The sequence below is a fragment of the Thermobia domestica genome, unplaced genomic scaffold (assembly GCF_964235325.1).
Source record: "Thermobia domestica unplaced genomic scaffold, izTheDome1.hap1.1 HAP1_SCAFFOLD_561, whole genome shotgun sequence".
Lineage (NCBI taxonomy): Eukaryota > Metazoa > Arthropoda > Insecta > Zygentoma > Lepismatidae > Thermobia > Thermobia domestica.
In genome coordinates, this window is record NW_027656271.1 from 1 (window position 1) to 22,736 (window position 22,736).

General features: G+C 38.9%; 2 non-coding genes across 2 annotated transcripts; both read left to right on the plus strand.

Moving 5' to 3' along the window:
• The first annotated feature begins 11,253 nt into the window (after positions 1-11,253).
• On the plus strand, positions 11,254-11,372 carry LOC145677032 (5S ribosomal RNA). The gene has a single exon (XR_014129593.1). It is a non-coding gene; the product is annotated as a 5S ribosomal RNA (ribosomal RNA).
• A 177-nt stretch (positions 11,373-11,549) lies between these two features.
• LOC145677030 (5S ribosomal RNA) lies at positions 11,550-11,668 on the plus strand. The gene has a single exon (XR_014129591.1). It is a non-coding gene; the product is annotated as a 5S ribosomal RNA (ribosomal RNA).
• Positions 11,669-22,736: the final 11,068 nt, after the last annotated feature.

Here is a 22,736-nt window from a genome sequence, read left to right on the forward strand (position 1 = left end):
GTCGAGCCCAGATTCTCAGCAATGGAAGAAAACCTCATACCACATATTCTCATGTACTTCATGCTAGACAAAGGAATTTCCAACATTCTTAAAGCACTCATGTTTCTCTCTTGCGTTGGCTTGGCTGAAATTACTCTGTTCAATATGTTCTCGACATTTATTATTGTTCATTACTATGCCCCAATGACATCATGAACAGAGCGGATCAGAAAACTTTCCTAAATTTCTTTTGCAACATAGTAATGACATTAAATGCACACTTAAGTACGATTTATTCTTTGCAAGGTCGATATTCATATTTGTGTGATATGTGTTATATGTATATGGTTTGTAATACGCAACTACTCTTATTCTCTGATCTCAGAACTCATTTGCTACTGTGCCCAACGAGCGAGCCTAGGTTTCTTGTAACTACTGCCTTTCTTTAGTAAATAATGTGAAGTATACAATGCATTAACCTACATCTCATATTTGTATTACTCTTTATTTTAGTAACCCGCTACGAAGTGTCATTAATTTACATGTAAATCACAATAGACACTACCGCAAAAGAAAGAAATCGAACCCAAGACCACGTAAACAAGATAAAGGACAAGATTCAGGTTTCTAACGCATTATTCGCCCCTCACAGCACAGTATAGAAGTTGTATAAGCCTCTATACGTACATCCTACTGTCAGAACAGAAATTCCGACTTGCGTTTCGCATCTCTCATGCTCGCTACTTCCAACAAATCGCCAATTTCCAACCAGAACCCCTTCTCCAGCATTAATACTGCTACATGATATGAATACGTATACATGAACGTACATAATGTAAAAAAAAACGTATGATTTTCTCAAATTAATCTCTCTACGTCTGTAATTTAGTGTGCATCAAAAGGCTTTAATGTAGTTACACGAATTCTTATAATCTAACAGAAAATCGCACAAAGTAAATCTTTCCCTTTATATAAATTTGTTGGCTCTGAAAAGAGCCGTTTATGCCAATTTTATATCCAAAATAGGAGGAACCCCAACTTAACCTCCGAAACCGTACAGGGTTCTTCCTTGCCTCTTCAAGGCATACACAACATCCATAGCTGTCACTGTCTTCCTCTTGGCGTGTTCTGTGTATGTAACAGCATCTCTGATTACGTTCTCCAGGAATACTTTCAATACTCCTCGGGTCTCTTCATAAATGAGACCAGAGATACGCTTCACACCACCACGGCGAGCAAGACGCCTAATAGCGGGTTTGGTGATACCCTGGATGTTGTCACGAAGAACTTTACGGTGGCGCTTGGCACCTCCTTTGCCAAGACCCTTGCCTCCTTTTCCACGTCCTGTCATTTCGATATGTTACTGCTTCGCTCACCACACACGAGAAATACAAGCCCAAGCAGCCCAAGACTCGTGGTTTTGTTCCTTCGATCATGCAGGGAAAGCACGGAGGAAAAACACAAAACGTGTCTAAGCCAATGAGAACTGTCCTTTTCGACTGACTTTATCCAATGAGAAATAGCTTGATTTAACGGTTTTGCTCTTTATATAACTTGACTTCATTCAGCGCGCAATTATTTGAAACAAGTCGTGACAGTTGCAATGGCACGTACCAAGCAGACAGCTAGGAAATCTACTGGAGGCAAAGCTCCTCGAAAGCAGCTTGCCACCAAAGCTGCAAGAAAGAGTGCTCCAGCTACCGGTGGAGTGAAAAAGCCCCATCGTTACAGGCCTGGTACTGTGGCTCTCCGAGAAATTCGTCGTTACCAGAAGAGCACTGAATTGCTCATCCGCAAGCTGCCCTTCCAACGACTCGTCCGAGAAATTGCACAAGATTTCAAGACAGATCTTCGCTTCCAAAGCTCAGCTGTCATGGCTTTACAGGAGGCAAGTGAAGCTTACCTTGTAGGGCTTTTCGAAGACACCAACTTGTGTGCTATTCACGCAAAGAGAGTCACAATCATGCCTAAGGACATTCAGCTTGCTCGCCGCATCCGTGGGGAACGTGCTTAAGTTTGAAGTTCTGGCACTGAGTTCAAAAACGGTCCTTTTTAGGACCAATACACTACTTAGAGATGCTGTTATCCTAACAAGGATCTTGTCCATACTTGTTATCTTTTTTTTTTAAATTCTCACGCCGTATGTTGCATAGTTAATACATCTACCTTCGTTTTCCTGTCGTTTCGTATATCATCCTATCTTTCAAGTATATTCTTTAGTTTTCCCCTATGTTTACCGATTGATTATCTTCGTTTTATGTGGTCAAGGGTTCGATTTTGCCATATGTTGCATAACTTAACTTCGATTCAACCACTGTTTGCCCTTCTCAACGTTATTAATCTGATAGAACTCGCAGGCGAAATATGTACTTCTTCCAAGGTAGCAAAAGTAATATTATTTTGTCAGAGGTCGCTGCTGTTGAATGCAAACGTTAAACTAAACTTTCTTTAAGTGTCTGTTTGTACTTAACATCAGTTCAATTGTACACCTACATTTCTGCTGGTGTTACTATTTTTCTTTATAGCAATATTACGAATTATAAGACGGTATCCGTGGTTATTAGCGTGTTCCCTTTTCCTAACACTTTCTCATTACACCAGTATTTCCATCATTCATTAGGCGTAATCACCCGTCTCCTTTATCATAAAAATCATAATAGTACGACGTTAAATTGAAACATAGTCTACTTCACTTTCACGAGTTGTAATAAGTTCGAACATTTCTTTCACCCCAGCCTTGAAAAGAGTTGATTTTAGTTTAGTGTCCCTTTCAGCAGCAAGGCTGTTTCAAACGTGGACCTACTTATTAACGTGCAATGCGAAACATTTGAGCTCCCACCGAGAATCGAACCCAGTCAGCCTGCAAAAGTTTTTCTAACAAATGCATTAAGTGCGTTTTCTGTACTGTTTCGCTACTTGAAGATAGGAACAAGGAAAAAGTAAGTGATCACAAATTGACATTACGTAATGTGTTCCCCATTTTTTTTCGAGTACACCATTCTTGACACCCGTGAAAGCTTTCTTTCCCCACCCTCAATTCCCCTCTGTTATAAAGCACTTACATCAAGAAGTGCTTCGGTTAAAAAGAAAACTCAAAGTCCCTTGCGTGTATACTATACATTGCTATGAATGAACATGTGATAATGATAGGAAAAGCACAATTTTACTCTTCTCAAAGTATTTGATGGCTCTAAAAAGAGCCGTTTTAAAATGTCAGATGATTTACTGACACATTTACTTCTTCTTTGGTGCAGCCTTCTTAGCACTTTTCGGTTTTGCTGTAGCCTTCTTTGGCTTCGGGGCCTTTGGCTTCTTGGGAGTTTTTGCCTTCTTCACTTTAGATGGTGATTTCTTAGGTTTGGGAGCAGCAGCCTTTTTCTTTTCACCAGTCTTCTTGGGACGTTTAGCTGCTGGCTTTTTCGCAGGCTTCTTCTCCTTTGATGCTGATCGTTTCGCCTTGGTTGAAGATCCACCTTCAGGCTTCTCCTTCAGCGATGAAGCACTAAGCTTAAACGATCCAGATGCACCTTTTCCCTTGGTCTGAACCAAAGACCCAGAAGCAACTGCACTTCTCAAGTATTTCTTGATAAATGGAGCAAGCTTCTCGGCATCCACTTTGTAGTTCTGAGAGATGTATTTCTTAATAGCTTGCAGTGAACTTCCTCCCCTTTCCTTCAAATTCTTGATGGCGTTGTTCACCATTTCTGATGTTCTTGGATGAGAAGGTGTTGTTTTTGGTTTCTTAGGCTTTGCAGACTTCTTAGGAGAAGCCTGTGCCGGGGCTGCAGGTGCTGATGCCGTATCTGCCATTGCTTTCTGCAATAAACTCAACGATACTGAAGAATGAAATTTTCGCTAGCAGGCAGCGTTGAGTTTGGTTACGGAGCGCGGACCGGATAGAAAGCACTTGCTGAGGCGGGCTGAGGTAAACAGAAGTTCGTAGTTGCCACAACGATAAGTGTGTTTCCTTCTATTTTGATAAACGATTTTTTTCAGGTATTCAATGAATGCACCAGATCCTATTCTTCCTTACTGGCTAGAAGAAACTTTATTCCACATAACTCAAAAGGCATTTGTTTTTATTCGCTTTTCTATTTTATGTTTCAGTCATTGCTAAGTCGGTCACACTACTTTTTCACCCTCCTTGTGCTTATAATTTTCATAATTTAACATGGAAATACTTATCAATAAATAATTATATTACCATGGTAATTAACTTCAATCCTTCCTGTGATTATACGCAAAGTACCATCTTCGTACTGCTTACTATAGTTCAATGAAGGGAATCTATAAAGTAACGCGTGTCGCACACATCTGCCTTGCAAACTCCCTGGCCTACTTCCAATGTATAGACTTTTATTTCAAATCCTGATTTAATTTCATAATTTTCTGTAGATTTTAACATTTTATTACCCAGCTTCTTAATACGAATGACAATCAAGCCTAAATATTTATTCCCTTTAACTTTATTTTTCTTTTTTATTTTGTGCCTTGTTTCATATTTGTTCTTACGTTAGCAATTAACGCACTTACCGTAGTTATGTATGAACAGGTTGTTTCTATATTTATTTTATTCCAAATAAATTAAATATATATACGGATTATTTTATGGTAGTTGATATTTTCTGTTGTTTCCTACGTGAATTGAGGAAACGCACGGACTTTCGCCTAATTCTTGTGCTACTTTCATATGTCTGTATCTGTCGAATGCTGTCGATCTGTCGAAATGTGTATTACTATCTGTCGATTCATCGAGTGAACTGAATTCGTTAACCATTTCACCAGGCGCGCATGCATTTTTTTTTCTTCTAAGGGATCCAAGCTTCGGGGGGCAAGGTTCCAATACTACAAGCCACTATGTCTATATACTATTATTCTGCATTCGAAAACACGATAAATATTCCACTTACTTTTTCACAAAAACATGATACAGACAGAGTACAGATGAAGTGTAAGATCAGATTTATATTGATGATACATCAATATTTTCCCTGTTAATAACTACATTTAATGAGAAAGTCTGCAAATGTATGTTCACTTAGGAACTTTTGCGAGGAGTCCGCACCCGGTGGACACCCCGTGAGTACGCCTCTGCACTTGACTATACTTCGAATTATACTGCAAACAGTTGTATTTTAGTTTCCCCGTTTAGTTCATCGATATCATTAACACAAAGAAAATAGATGTTATAGATGCGTATTCTCAGTTCTCGCTTTATATCCGGACGTCTGCAAAAATCTACTCCTTTTCTTTCTTTCACGCATCCACCAAACTAACAATGATTTGTATTATAATATTTGCGCATAAAATGTATATCTCATACCTTCCATGTTCTCAAGTATTCATAGACAAAAACGGTTATTTTCTGCGAACAAATTGTCCAAACACAGTGCAAATGTCATCTATAGATTGTCCTGGTTCCGTCTGCGTGTACATAACAATGCGTCATAATCATACATTGCACATTAAGGATATCAATTAATCTTCCCAAATTCCTAGATATGCCTGGCAAAAGTTCCGCGTGTTGTAAGGATATTACATTTGTACTACCGACAAGGTGGTATCTTCCAACATTGAAGTTCAATAAACCCCAAATGTGTCGGATATAGTATTTGATTTCTTGTCTCATTGTTTGCGTCAGAGATGTCTTCTCAAGTTAGGATTTACGATACATACAGGATGAGTTGTATATATTGTTGCTGCCAGCTCTATATTAATCCCATATTTGTAAACGAATAAAAACAGTATTCTAATTATAACAATGTGCTCACAATTAATTTTATTCTTAATTGTTATACGTATTGTTGATTAAAAATGAAAATGTTGCTAAGTGAATTTTATTAATATTTTCTGTTGCGTGATATAGGAAGTGAGTGAAATATTGGAGGAATATAGTGTGCGTAGCAGATGATGTGCAGTGGCTTTGGATCGCCTGTGATAAGGTAAGGCATTTGCTATTTTAATTAACGCATTTTATATACTGTAATCCTAATTATTTTTATGTGAATGTGCTTACTACTTGTGTATTCAGTGGGACCGATGTTTTAATATGTATGGTCAAGCAGTGTCGAGCCTGGTCAGTGTGTGGATAGGTGACCATTTTTTGTAAATCGATAACATTTAACTTTGTAAACACGGATGAAGTAGAAGTATATTTATTTTATTTTTTACCTCAAATATGTAGGACACTTCTCCTTTGTACATCAATTATTATTATTAGTTCAACTTGTTTACAAGTTAAATGAAAAGAATAGTCGTTATCGTGTGATGATTGTGCTCATTAGGCTAAAGAAGACTCGTGATAAGAAAGAAAAGAAGAACGGTGCTCAAGTTTCGTCACAGCATATTCTCAAAAATTTACAGGCAAAATTCAGTGTTCTGCATGAAAAGGCATATTTGTACGAAAAAAAAAAAAATTCTGCAGACGACAGAATTAAATAAAGTAATACACATGTATTTTAGAGTTACTGGTGTAAAATCATTACAAGTGCTTTGCCAGGTGGCCAATAAAAAGCACGAATACTATTTAAGGGAGCCAAAACAGGAGAAAGCTGGGGGCCTGAGCGATAGCAAGAATGTGCGTCCAAAGTGAACAGGAGCGAAGGCGACGCGGGTATACGTATAAGCAAGGGTAGTGGAAACCAGTTAGTTTTCGAGTTTCAATAGCACTTGTCATGCATCCATACTAGTAGCGCCCCGCTTGTAAACATTAAGTACACTATGCAAGAATACACCGCCGGTGGAAAATAGTACCTAATACAGTTATCTTTCATATATACTGACTTATTTTACAGTAGTAACCCAACACTAGTAAACGTAAAATAAAAGTGTATAACTTTATATTTAATTCTATCGCCTGGCTTAGTTTTTCACCTGTAAGATGTACTTATTTAGAGCAAGTTTCTTAACTAGCAAATTAAACCGAGAACCACAGCAACCATATATATATTCTTATGATGTACTTTTCTTTGAGTGGTGTTCTCTGTCTATTGAATAACATTTTCTCAGTTTAATGCTAGCAAAAAACAAAACAAAATCAAAGTGTTTCTATATAAATTTAGTTCACCGTGTTGTAATATCACATGGAATTGAAAAACGAATAGTCGAACCTCTGCTATCTCGATCAAACTTCTCAGGATGATATACTGACTTACCGCAGAAGTTCGACTGAATACGTTTCTCAGTTCCATGGGAGAACCTGGAGAAGCAAAAGCCTGCGCAACGGAAAATACTAAATAAACTTGTAGAGCAGGTCAAGATGTATCATCATGCCAAGTTTCATTCAGATCAGAGAAGTTTGGCTGCAGCCATTTTCATTACAAAGCACAAAATGGATGGTCCCTAACCTCGAGAATCTTCACAATTGTCGACGAGTTGAACTGCACTCATCTGATCAAAATCAAACTTAAAATGACAGTTCACTTTCAACTGTTAAATAATATGATATGCAGGCTTCTGCTTTCCTAGTTACAGTCTATCCACTGTGGTATGCATATTAGTACAAATGTGAGAGTGCATATTTATTAAAGATTTGCTTCAAAAAGCGATGAAAGACATAGGCATTGCCGCGGGCGGTGATAACAAGATGCCGGAAAACGAACAAGCAGAAAGAATATGGGCTGAAGAAGTGTAAACGACGACGCGGCGGCCCGTAAAGGTGTTGCCGTCCTATTAAATGAATAATATCAAAAGAAAGAAAAAAAAAGTAAAAAATTTCGCGCTCGTAATCAAGACAGAAAGCAACTAAAGGAAATCTTTGTTTTACGTCCCACGTTATGCCGCTTAGGCTAAAAGAGGCGCTGATTATGAGAAATGATTGAAATGGTGGTGGAATGAAGAAAGTGGGAGGAAACGGGAGAACCCCGCGGTAACCCACCGCACATAGTTTTTGTCCACCATAAAGTTAACTTGGCGGGGGCTCAAGACAGAAAGACGGTTGGAAAAACAAATAAACGATGTTGCATCCCGTAAAAATGTTCGCGACCTATGAAATCAATATTTTTTCTTAAAGAAAAAAAAGAATTAAAAAGAGAAAAAAAGGTCAAAATTTCGCGCTCGCTTCGCTCGCGATCAGCAGAGAAAAGAGGACGTGACGCACCCCTAAAAGTGTTGGCGACCGATTGAATAAATATTGTGGGTAAAAAAAAAAAAAAAAAAAAAAAAAAAGTCAAAAATTTCGCGCTCGCTTCGCTCGCGATCAGCACAGAAAGAAGGACGTGACGCGCCCCTAAAGGTGTTGGCAACCGATTCAATACATATTGTCGGTAAAAAAAAAAAAAAAAAAAAAAAAAAAAAAAAAAAAAAACGCTCGCTTCGCTCGCGATCGACATGAAAAAGGCAACGACGTGACGCCCCGTAAAATTGTCGGCGACCTATTCAATCAATATATTCGGTTGAAAAACAAAGTCAAAAGTTTCCCAATCGCTTCCCTCCCGATCGACATAAAAAAAAAGGCAACCCCTTCACCTCTCCTTATGCATTCATCAGTAAACATACAACCATAGATCACAATACCACTCACATCACCTATCAGTTCTCCACGTCCATCAAGATCCAATCATCGCCCTGGCCCTTTATGATGATACACAACATTACATGTTATTGTGTGCATTGCCCCGCGTTACAATACATGACCAAAAAAAAGAGAAAAAGAGCTGCACTGCCTTCAGTGTAGACATGTTCGTATTCGTAGAAAATGATTTTAGGTACACGATAGTACAGTAATCTATCTTCACATGCTTCAGATGTGAACGATACCTACACATGAAGAGGGCTCCCGAGGTTTCCTTTTCCAATAGGATGGAGCTCCACCACACTTGCAGAATGACGAGAAGTTATGTTAATAAATATATCCCAGAGTGTTTCGTAACTCGCCCTTGGTCCTAATGATGAAGCGTTCTTCAGATGGCCCCGATGTCTCCACACATGATACTATGCGACTTCTTTTCACGAGGCTCTCAAAGATCACGTTTGTGTCCTAACATTCTCTGCAGATATGACACAGCTGCGATAGCGGATCACAGAAGCCTTTCCTCTCCTTACAAGAGACGTGTTCATTCGAGTATGTGAGTAATTCGACTATCGATTAAATATCTCCCGTGTCACGATAGTAGTCACTTTCAATTCTTCTAACGAAGGTAAGAAAAAATGCTATACAAACTTCCTTTCGGTATATAAAGGATTAGGGGCCCAGAGAATATTTTCTTTCAAGAGGATACATTCTTTTTCGAACACCCTGTATATAGATCCTCTAATTATAACTGCAAACAAAATGTTGATTTTGCAATTGCTTCCATGAGAGAATATTCTGTGCACTTTCTTTCTGAAGGGCCGGGCCTAAACGTTTTCCTTAATCATTAAATTTAGTAGTTATCTACAATTACATAGTTTTCCATTGTTCTCAAAATAAAGATTTTTCTCTATGAATTGTTGAATGTTGCTAGGGATATTGAAGTAATTCTTTTTAGTGTTTTTTTCTTTACAATAATGTACTGAACGCCTGCATTAAGGAAGTTCGTGTGTCCATCTTGCAAAATGTTTCGTCTTTTTTCATGCCCACTAAGGTAAATATTCATTTTGCTCTTTTCTCTGTATGCAAACCACATTTCTTAAAGGCAACATTTTCATACAAATGTAGTACTAAAAACTTCTAATTGGCAACATCTGGGCTGCGAAGAGGAAAAAGAAAGAAATCTCGTACGTATTCGCGCGCAATTCGGAATTAGCCAATGAAAAGCACAAAAGCGGCCACCATCTCTCTCTCTTTCTTATTAACGGTTTTGTACTTTCTGCAGTTCTATCAGTGCTGCTAACCTCTTACTATATCATTGAATATGTATGTTTAGATATATATATATATATATATATATATATATATATATATATATTTTTTTTTTTACAAAAAATCATACTACTACGGAATAATATTAAATGCCTTTAAACCCTCATTTCTGTTTGCACTTTCTGTTACACTACCTTCCCCGAACTTCTTTCAAGTTATTAAGTGCAGAACGGGGAGTTATACATATTTACTTGCGCTTTGACAATATCTGCACATTGTGTAATAATAGGAGACGTATAAAATAAAACTATATACTAATACGTATATATATATATATATATATATATATATATATATATATATACAGTACACATTCCACTATCCGAGGCTTTCCTTTTCTTTTCTTGCTGACGATAAATTACGCTTTTAGAAATGTTGTCTGAAAACAATAAGAATATGTGCAAAAAATACAATCAGAGGTAGAGGTCTTTAACAGGAAATAAGCAAGGGAGTTGAAAAATTTTTTATGCATGTAAAAAATATAGACATGAACCAACTTGTGAAATAAAAAGACCAGAAAACTACTCTTTCTAAATTATGTGTAAACTTTTTACCGAAAACGAAAGTTGCACGAAAGACTTTTTGTCCGTTTTTTGGCCTCCGGTGCTTGGGGTCCCTGATTCAATCCCAGCTCGTGCCGTGTGAACTTTGTCGTGCATAAAGACCGTGCTCATGGGTTTTCTCGGGTTTCTCCCGTTTCCTCCCACTTTCTTCATTCAGTACTCATCATCACCGTCTCCTTTAGCGTAACCGGTATAAGTATGCGACGTAAATCTAAATATTTCATTTCATTTCCCTTTTCTGCTCATACTGCTGATTATGCGCGATTATGCCAACATCCAACTCCGCGGATAATCGTGCGATTACTGTATATACAACTAATACAGATACAACTAATTATATTATCAGTTACAGTATCGGTTTTTATTTACTAATTTGCCTCACTTTATTTGCATCCCTGCAGTAAATAATTCTTATCGATAATAGTTAAAATGTATATTACATTTTAGTGCTTCACGACTGAATGATCATCTGCCTTACGTTATCTCGCAGCTGAAGAGAATGCTACACTGAAAACTACCTTGCGTTATAAAGGGTAAGTGAAACATATCTTAAAAATATCTTTCATACATTTCATTGTGTACATTAAAGAATGTAAGTTTGCCTTTTTCCTGTAATCAATACTTAATAAAGGATTTATTTTTATTTATTTATATACAATTTCATACGTGGTTCGTGATAGTAAACTCGATAGGACACAGTGGCACTATGAACATCCGAATCACTCATCATTCGAACATTCAAATATTTATTCGAATATTAGTATATTCCAAGTAATGTTAACGACGTTAATATGCTTGCCTTTATAGTTAATAATGTCAATTCTTACTTAAAACATACTTCCTTAACAGGACATTGAAGAAAAGGTAGTTGCCAACGGCCATACCATGCTGAATATACCGGTTCTCGTCCGATCACCGAAGTCAAGCAGCATCGGGCCTGGTCAGTACTTGGATGGGTGACCGCCTGGGAACACCAGGTGCTGTTGGTATACTTTTTCTAATTTTGTTTTTCACAAAGACGAATATTCTCACATCGTTCACCACGATAATTTCGTAATCATGCATTACTTAAAACAATTAGCAACGCTTTCCACGCGCTGGTCTTTTTGAGTATTCACCGACAAACCTACGTAGCTACAATAACTCACTCGAAGCCATATGCATTCGCCAACGGCCATACCATGCTGAATATACCGGTTCTCGTCCGATCACCGAAGTCAAGCAGCATCGGGCCTGGTCAGTACTTGGATGGGTGACCGCCTGGGAACACCAGGTGCTGTTGGCATCTCTTTTTCAAATTTCATTATCCTTCAAGTACGAAAATACTAGAAACATTAATTTTATAGTACTTTCAAGAGATAATTTATCAACATTATTTCATAGCGATTAATCGATATTCTAAGCGTTATACCCACTATTTCTTACACTAACAGCCTGTTTATTTGCACGGCACATTAAAATAACCTGATTTCCGATCCGTGTGCACCTACTACTATACTTAACACGGAATGTATTACCACTTTTTAAAAGTAAATTATTATGACTAAGTGTAGATCTCCGGCGAGTAAATGCCTTTCGTATACAAGCACGACACATCTCCGCTATGTGCTTTACTTTTTTACTAACAGCATATAGAAATTGGATTTCAACGTGTTTCTACATAACAGAATGAAGCAAATTTCGTGATTTAACTCTTTCGAATAATGTGTTGGTCCTGACAAGGACCGTTTGAAATGAAAAATCTTGAAGAAGATTTTTACTTAGAGCTTGTGTACTTGGTAACAGCCTTCGTACCCTCACTTACAGCGTGCTTGGCAAGTTCACCAGGCAAAAGAAGGCGCACAGCTGTTTGGATTTCCCGGCTGGTGATAGTTGACCGCTTATTGTAATGGGCCAAACGAGAAGCTTCAGCAGCAATACGCTCGAAGATGTCATTAACAAAGCTGTTCATGATACTCATAGCTTTGCTAGATATGCCAGTGTCAGGATGCACTTGCTTCAAAACTTTGTAGATGTAAATGGCATAGCTCTCCTTCCTCCTCCTCTTCTTCTTCTTATCTCCCTTGGAGATATTCTTTTGGGCTTTACCAGCCTTCTTTGCAGCCTTTCCGCTAGTTTTTGGTGGCATGATGACTCACTCGTTCAGCAAAATTAGATGTGTCCGCCGATTTATCGACTTCATTTAAATTACAGTACGTGTTTCAATTCGCGCCAACTGCCTTGCTTTTCATTTGATGCACTCGGGTGCACGCTTGAAGTAGTAACAAAACTGACTTGATTCATGGAGATGACGTCGGCTACCTTCTTAAGACTGTGGATACCTAACGGTGACAACTAAGCAGTCGCTACTCATCGAGAAGCTCGCAATGCTGCAGCGCTAAGTAGAAAGAAGATCGAAGCAGATAGACGCCGCAAGAAGAAGAGACTCATTATAAGTGTTATCAGGATAGTCTTTTGAGATAATCCTGCTTTAAAAGAGAAGAGACTGTTGTGTTAATAAAGAACATTGCTTCAACACACACTTACACACACCGCTTCCTGGGGAAATTATCATTGCTTTCCGTCGGCTTGACCCCCTATTGTGCGTCAAGCTTCGCGCTGGCCATATAGGCTGAACAGGCTTTGCCGACAGTCGGCTGACGGGAACGCTTTGTTATCTCTCTGGGATAGCATTAGTGAAGCACCTACACAAAACTAGAGAGACTTTCCCTCAATTAGTGACCGGCCCTTATCAGGCCCACATACACCATGCCACGCCAGAAGAAGAAATCACCCGCCAGAAGACCGGGTAGGGAGCCATCCCAAGCCCGCAGAGACTGCAGCGAAGACTCAAGAAAGAAGAAGACGACCACAAACCAAATCAAGAACACGCCAAGAGAACCCACCCAGGAAGAAGAAAAGGGACATGAAACCCCCAGCAGGAGAGAAGCAAATGAAGAAAGAAGAGAAGACCAGCAACAGCCAGACACTCCATCGGCACAACAAGAGGCAGTTCCGCAAGTGAAACTCTATGAAGTCACTTACACAACCGAGGAAGTCATTAACATCATAGCTGAAAAGATGGACACCTCAGAAGTACGCGTCACATATAGAGGATACAAGAGGTTCAGGATTGACTTCGCCACACCAGTAGTACGAGATGTTTTTCTGCGCATCTTCAAAGCCAAACACTTTGGTGACAGAGCAATATTGATCCAAGCCAGAGGACAAGAAACAACCGAATTCGCCACACCAGAAGATATGACATCTGAGGCATCCGGCCCTTTCAAGGACCAGAAGTCACCACACCCTAGAGCAGACAATGAAGTCAATGAACCAGCTGCCGAAGAAGAGTTCACAGTAGTGAAAGGCAAACGCACCAAGAAGAATAAAGAAGACTCGCCAACACAGCAAGAAGACCCACGAACCAAGAAGAATGAAGGCGACAAGAGATCCCACCAAAAGCGACCAATATTTACGTGTGTTATCAAAAACGTACCAGTCACCACAGATGTTGAAACCTTCAAAACTGAATTAAGGAAACTGAGAATCAATTTCACAAACGCAGTGAGGATACAAACCCAGAAAGGACCTGCACCCTTACTCAGATTGTTCTCAGAAGATCCCGCTCAAATAAATAAATTGATAACACATGGAATCTCCATAGGGACGGCACATCACAAAGTAGAAACATCTAGAGCACCGCCACGGCCGATGCCGTGTTACAAATGCTATCAATATGGGCACCAGAGAGCTTTGTGCAAAAACAGAAGAGTGTGCCATCGTTGCGGGAAGGAACACGAAGACACCTGCAATAACCCAATTAACAACAACTTCTGTGCAACCTGTCGAACAACAGGCCACAGAACAGGAAATAGCAATTGCCCAAGAAGACCACGTCAAACTCACACCATAGCTATGAAAATCTTAACAGAAGACCAGCTTACACAAAAAGAAGAAACTGCAAAGCAGCAAGATATAGACGATGGCCCTAATAAGGACCAGACCACCCAACAAGAAGAAGAAAGGAAGAAACCGGAAGACCCACCCAGAGCTACCAAGGAACAAGAACAAATTGCTAATATCCTACAAACACTTATTGATGACGCCATGCATACAGTCACCAACAGAATCATCAAATGGATTACCTCAGTCTTAACTTTCACAATAGAACCGGCAAACCACCAACGACTCACCAGAGCAATAAAAGAAGCAACAAAGAAGATCTACCGGCAATCCTTCAGCCCCATCTTAACAACAGATGGACAGCTATACGTTCCTTCTCTACAACGCATCAATGGAGCCAACGTAGAATAAAAAAAAAAAGAAATTCTGCAGACAGATGACGACACAAGCACCGACCAAAGGATCAAGAAGACGGCCAAATTGCATGTTAAAAAAATAACAGTCTTCCCTACTAACAAAACACCTCCCAAATACAGACAACACAGATAGCTTAACACATACAGATAGGTTTTAGTAATTTAAAGTAAACTATAATTTATTAATTTATTATTACAGACACTTTTACATGGATTTTCACCACCCTTCTCAAGTGGTTTTGCCATGTAAATACTATTGCATGCAGCATGACCGATAAAGGGGGTTTTTTCCTGGTTTCCAGGTTTTTTATCCCTCTATCAACACAATAAAATCTTCTTTCGCGCTTTCCTATCTTCTATTTTACCCTTCTTTCTTTCTATCTACACTTTAACTACAGATACGCGTGTAAATGTCTTTCGTTAAAGATAGAAGCCGCGAGACACACCCACCGACACCAGCTTTAGGCTACTAATTGCATGTGAGGAGAGGCATGTAGATAGATGGTTGATGCCTTACTCTCTGTCAGGGCGCGGGCTTTCCCGAGGGGCGTCCTTATTTTTAACTTTTCTGTTTCTGTTTCTGTTTCTGGAGGCCGCAATTTTTCCTCTCATCTTATTACGAAAGAATATTGAACAATGTCTGGTCGCGGCAAAGGTGGAAAAGTCAAGGGAAAGAGCAAGTCCCGCTCCAGCAGGGCTGGCCTTCAATTCCCAGTAGGCAGAATCCATCGTCTTTTGCGAAAGGGTAACTATGCCGAACGAGTTGGTGCTGGCGCTCCCGTGTATTTGGCTGCAGTCATGGAATACCTGGCAGCTGAAGTTCTTGAGTTGGCAGGCAACGCTGCTCGTGACAACAAGAAGACTAGGATTATTCCACGTCATCTGCAGTTAGCTATCCGTAACGACGAGGAATTAAACAAGTTGTTGTCTGGAGTTACAATCGCTCAGGGTGGTGTTTTGCCCAACATTCAAGCTGTACTTCTGCCCAAGAAAACTGAGAAGAAGGCATAAATGTAAGACCTATATCTCATACAAATCGGCCCTTATGAGGGCCACAAACCCCTTTATAGAGGAGATTTACGATTGAAATGAATTGTTTTCGATATACAGACTCATCAAAAGTGTCTGAGATAGTTGCTTAGTTTCATTCGAAATTCTCGCTGCTATTCGATTAATTAGTATATGTGTAGTCGTCGATCGTAATTGAAGCCCATAGGAAGTCACACTAACTTTAGAATACTCCAAACAGCGATGTGCTTAGTTCCCACTACATTATTAATTATAAGATCATTACCTTTTGTATTGTCGCTAGCTACATTTTTTTGATATTTGCGTACATCGGGCTCATATTACCCAGAGGACAGGACAGTCGAGCCCAGATTCTCAGCAATGGAAGAAAACCTCATACCACATATTCTCATGTACTTCATGCTAGACAAAGGAATTTCCAACATTCTTAAAGCACTCATGTTTCTCTCTTGCGTTGGCTTGGCTGAAATTACTCTGTTCAATATGTTCTCGACATTTATTATTGTTCATTACTATGCCCCAATGACATCATGAACAGAGCGGATCAGAAAACTTTCCTAAATTTCTTTTGCAACATAGTAATGACATTAAATGCACACTTAAGTACGATTTATTCTTTGCAAGGTCGATATTCATATTTGTGTGATATGTGTTATATGTATATGGTTTGTAATACGCAACTACTCTTATTCTCTGATCTCAGAACTCATTTGCTACTGTGCCCAACGAGCGAGCCTAGGTTTCTTGTAACTACTGCCTTTCTTTAGTAAATAATGTGAAGTATACAATGCATTAACCTACATCTCATATTTGTATTACTCTTTATTTTAGTAACCCGCTACGAAGTGTCATTAATTTACATGTAAATCACAATAGACACTACCGCAAAAGAAAGAAATCGAACCCAAGACCACGTAAACAAGATAAAGGACAAGATTCAGGTTTCTAACGCATTATTCGCCCCTCACAGCACAGTATAGAAGTTGTATAAGCCTCTATACGTACATCCTACTGTCAGAACAGAAATTCCGACTTGCGTTTCGCATCTCTCATGCTCGCTACTTCCAACAAATCGCCAATTTCCAACCAGAACCCCTTCTCCAGCATTAATACTGCTACATGATATGAATACGTATACATGAACGTACATAATGTAAAAAAAAACGTATGATTTTCTCAAATTAATCTCTCTACGTCTGTAATTTAGTGTGCATCAAAAGGCTTTAATGTAGTTACACGAATTCTTATAATCTAACAGAAAATCGCACAAAGTAAATCTTTCCCTTTATATAAATTTGTTGGCTCTGAAAAGAGCCGTTTATGCCAATTTTATATCCAAAATAGGAGGAACCCCAACTTAACCTCCGAAACCGTACAGGGTTCTTCCTTGCCTCTTCAAGGCATACACAACATCCATAGCTGTCACTGTCTTCCTCTTGGCGTGTTCTGTGTATGTAACAGCATCTCTGATTACGTTCTCCAGGAATACTTTCAATACTCCTCGGGTCTCTTCATAAATGAGACCAGAGATACGCTTCACACCACCACGGCGAGCAAGACGCCTAATAGCGGGTTTGGTGATACCCTGGATGTTGTCACGAAGAACTTTACGGTGGCGCTTGTCCTTTGCCAAGACCCTTGCCTCCTTTTCCACGTCCTGTCATTTCGATATGTTACTGCTTCGCTCACCACACACGAGAAATACAAGCCCAAGCAGCCCAAGACTCGTGGTTTTGTTCCTTCGATCATGCAGGGAAAGCACGGAGGAAAAACACAAAACGTGTCTAAGCCAATGAGAACTGTCCTTTTCGACTGACTTTATCCAATGAGAAATAGCTTGATTTAACGGTTTTGCTCTTTATATAACTTGACTTCATTCAGCGCGCAATTATTTGAAACAAGTCGTGACAGTTGCAATGGCACGTACCAAGCAGACAGCTAGGAAATCTACTGGAGGCAAAGCTCCTCGAAAGCAGCTTGCCACCAAAGCTGCAAGAAAGAGTGCTCCAGCTACCGGTGGAGTGAAAAAGCCCCATCGTTACAGGCCTGGTACTGTGGCTCTCCGAGAAATTCGTCGTTACCAGAAGAGCACTGAATTGCTCATCCGCAAGCTGCCCTTCCAACGACTCGTCCGAGAAATTGCACAAGATTTCAAGACAGATCTTCGCTTCCAAAGCTCAGCTGTCATGGCTTTACAGGAGGCAAGTGAAGCTTACCTTGTAGGGCTTTTCGAAGACACCAACTTGTGTGCTATTCACGCAAAGAGAGTCACAATCATGCCTAAGGACATTCAGCTTGCTCGCCGCATCCGTGGGGAACGTGCTTAAGTTTGAAGTTCTGGCACTGAGTTCAAAAACGGTCCTTTTTAGGACCAATACACTACTTAGAGATGCTGTTATCCTAACAAGGATCTTGTCCATACTTGTTATCTTTTTTTTTTAAATTCTCACGCCGTATGTTGCATAGTTAATACATCTACCTTCGTTTTCCTGTCGTTTCGTATATCATCCTATCTTTCAAGTATATTCTTTAGTTTTCCCCTATGTTTACCGATTGATTATCTTCGTTTTATGTGGTCAAGGGTTCGATTTTGCCATATGTTGCATAACTTAACTTCGATTCAACCACTGTTTGCCCTTCTCAACGTTATTAATCTGATAGAACTCGCAGGCGAAATATGTACTTCTTCCAAGGTAGCAAAAGTAATATTATTTTGTCAGAGGTCGCTGCTGTTGAATGCAAACGTTAAACTAAACTTTCTTTAAGTGTCTGTTTGTACTTAACATCAGTTCAATTGTACACCTACATTTCTGCTGGTGTTACTATTTTTCTTTATAGCAATATTACGAATTATAAGACGGTATCCGTGGTTATTAGCGTGTTCCCTTTTCCTAACACTTTCTCATTACACCAGTATTTCCATCATTCATTAGGCGTAATCACCCGTCTCCTTTATCATAAAAATCATAATAGTACGACGTTAAATTGAAACATAGTCTACTTCACTTTCACGAGTTGTAATAAGTTCGAACAATTTCTTTCACCCCAGCCTTGAAAAGAGTTGATTTTAGTTTAGTGTCCCTTTCAGCAGCAAGGCTGTTTCAAACGTGGACCTACTTATTAACGTGCAATGCGAAACATTTGAGCTCCCACCGAGAATCGAACCCAGTCAGCCTGCAAAAGTTTTTCTAACAAATGCATTAAGTGCGTTTTCTGTACTGTTTCGCTACTTGAAGATAGGAACAAGGAAAAAGTAAGTGATCACAAATTGACATTACGTAATGTGTTCCCCATTTTTTTTCGAGTACACCATTCTTGACACCCGTGAAAGCTTTCTTTCCCCACCCTCAATTCCCCTCTGTTATAAAGCACTTACATCAAGAAGTGCTTCGGTTAAAAAGAAAACTCAAAGTCCCTTGCGTGTATACTATACATTGCTATGAATGAACATGTGATAATGATAGGAAAAGCACAATTTTACTCTTCTCAAAGTATTTGATGGCTCTAAAAAGAGCCGTTTTAAAATGTCAGATGATTTACTGACACATTTACTTCTTCTTTGGTGCAGCCTTCTTAGCACTTTTCGGTTTTGCTGTAGCCTTCTTTGGCTTCGGGGCCTTTGGCTTCTTGGGAGTTTTTGCCTTCTTCACTTTAGATGGTGATTTCTTAGGTTTGGGAGCAGCAGCCTTTTTCTTTTCACCAGTCTTCTTGGGACGTTTAGCTGCTGGCTTTTTCGCAGGCTTCTTCTCCTTTGATGCTGATCGTTTCGCCTTGGTTGAAGATCCACCTTCAGGCTTCTCCTTCAGCGATGAAGCACTAAGCTTAAACGATCCAGATGCACCTTTTCCCTTGGTCTGAACCAAAGACCCAGAAGCAACTGCACTTCTCAAGTATTTCTTGATAAATGGAGCAAGCTTCTCGGCATCCACTTTGTAGTTCTGAGAGATGTATTTCTTAATAGCTTGCAGTGAACTTCCTCCCCTTTCCTTCAAATTCTTGATGGCGTTGTTCACCATTTCTGATGTTCTTGGATGAGAAGGTGTTGTTTTTGGTTTCTTAGGCTTTGCAGACTTCTTAGGAGAAGCCTGTGCCGGGGCTGCAGGTGCTGATGCCGTATCTGCCATTGCTTTCTGCAATAAACTCAACGATACTGAAGAATGAAATTTTCGCTAGCAGGCAGCGTTGAGTTTGGTTACGGAGCGCGGACCGGATAGAAAGCACTTGCTGAGGCGGGCTGAGGTAAACAGAAGTTCGTAGTTGCCACAACGATAAGTGTGTTTCCTTCTATTTTGATAAACGATTTTTTTCAGGTATTCAATGAATGCACCAGATCCTATTCTTCCTTACTGGCTAGAAGAAACTTTATTCCACATAACTCAAAAGGCATTTGTTTTTATTCGCTTTTCTATTTTATGTTTCAGTCATTGCTAAGTCGGTCACACTACTTTTTCACCCTCCTTGTGCTTATAATTTTCATAATTTAACATGGAAATACTTATCAATAAATAATTATATTACCATGGTAATTAACTTCAATCCTTCCTGTGATTATACGCAAAGTACCATCTTCGTACTGCTTACTATAGTTCAATGAAGGGAATCTATAAAGTAACGCGTGTCGCACACATCTGCCTTGCAAACTCCCTGGCCTACTTCCAATGTATAGACTTTTATTTCAAATCCTGATTTAATTTCATAATTTTCTGTAGATTTTAACATTTTATTACCCAGCTTCTTAATACGAATGACAATCAAGCCTAAATATTTATTCCCTTTAACTTTATTTTTCTTTTTTATTTTGTGCCTTGTTTCATATTTGTTCTTACGTTAGCAATTAACGCACTTACCGTAGTTATGTATGAACAGGTTGTTTCTATATTTATTTTATTCCAAATAAATTAAATATATATACGGATTATTTTATGGTAGTTGATATTTTCTGTTGTTTCCTACGTGAATTGAGGAAACGCACGGACTTTCGCCTAATTCTTGTGCTACTTTCATATGTCTGTATCTGTCGAATGCTGTCGATCTGTCGAAATGTGTATTACTATCTGTCGATTCATCGAGTGAACTGAATTCGTTAACCATTTCACCAGGCGCGCATGCATTTTTTTTTCTTCTAAGGGATCCAAGCTTCGGGGGGCAAGGTTCCAATACTACAAGCCACTATGTCTATATACTATTATTCTGCATTCGAAAACACGATAAATATTCCACTTACTTTTTCACAAAAACATGATACAGACAGAGTACAGATGAAGTGTAAGATCAGATTTATATTGATGATACATCAATATTTTCCCTGTTAATAACTACATTTAATGAGAAAGTCTGCAAATGTATGTTCACTTAGGAACTTTTGCGAGGAGTCCGCACCCGGTGGACACCCCGTGAGTACGCCTCTGCACTTGACTATACTTCGAATTATACTGCAAACAGTTGTATTTTAGTTTCCCCGTTTAGTTCATCGATATCATTAACACAAAGAAAATAGATGTTATAGATGCGTATTCTCAGTTCTCGCTTTATATCCGGACGTCTGCAAAAATCTACTCCTTTTCTTTCTTTCACGCATCCACCAAACTAACAATGATTTGTATTATAATATTTGCGCATAAAATGTATATCTCATACCTTCCATGTTCTCAAGTATTCATAGACAAAAACGGTTATTTTCTGCGAACAAATTGTCCAAACACAGTGCAAATGTCATCTATAGATTGTCCTGGTTCCGTCTGCGTGTACATAACAATGCGTCATAATCATACATTGCACATTAAGGATATCAATTAATCTTCCCAAATTCCTAGATATGCCTGGCAAAAGTTCCGCGTGTTGTAAGGATATTACATTTGTACTACCGACAAGGTGGTATCTTCCAACATTGAAGTTCAATAAACCCCAAATGTGTCGGATATAGTATTTGATTTCTTGTCTCATTGTTTGCGTCAGAGATGTCTTCTCAAGTTAGGATTTACGATACATACAGGATGAGTTGTATATATTGTTGCTGCCAGCTCTATATTAATCCCATATTTGTAAACGAATAAAAACAGTATTCTAATTATAACAATGTGCTCACAATTAATTTTATTCTTAATTGTTATACGTATTGTTGATTAAAAATGAAAATGTTGCTAAGTGAATTTTATTAATATTTTCTGTTGCGTGATATAGGAAGTGAGTGAAATATTGGAGGAATATAGTGTGCGTAGCAGATGATGTGCAGTGGCTTTGGATCGCCTGTGATAAGGTAAGGCATTTGCTATTTTAATTAACGCATTTTATATACTGTAATCCTAATTATTTTTATGTGAATGTGCTTACTACTTGTGTATTCAGTGGGACCGATGTTTTAATATGTATGGTCAAGCAGTGTCGAGCCTGGTCAGTGTGTGGATAGGTGACCATTTTTTGTAAATCGATAACATTTAACTTTGTAAACACGGATGAAGTAGAAGTATATTTATTTTATTTTTTACCTCAAATATGTAGGACACTTCTCCTTTGTACATCAATTATTATTATTAGTTCAACTTGTTTACAAGTTAAATGAAAAGAATAGTCGTTATCGTGTGATGATTGTGCTCATTAGGCTAAAGAAGACTCGTGATAAGAAAGAAAAGAAGAACGGTGCTCAAGTTTCGTCACAGCATATTCTCAAAAATTTACAGGCAAAATTCAGTGTTCTGCATGAAAAGGCATATTTGTACGAAAAAAAAAAAAATTCTGCAGACGACAGAATTAAATAAAGTAATACACATGTATTTTAGAGTTACTGGTGTAAAATCATTACAAGTGCTTTGCCAGGTGGCCAATAAAAAGCACGAATACTATTTAAGGGAGCCAAAACAGGAGAAAGCTGGGGGCCTGAGCGATAGCAAGAATGTGCGTCCAAAGTGAACAGGAGCGAAGGCGACGCGGGTATACGTATAAGCAAGGGTAGTGGAAACCAGTTAGTTTTCGAGTTTCAATAGCACTTGTCATGCATCCATACTAGTAGCGCCCCGCTTGTAAACA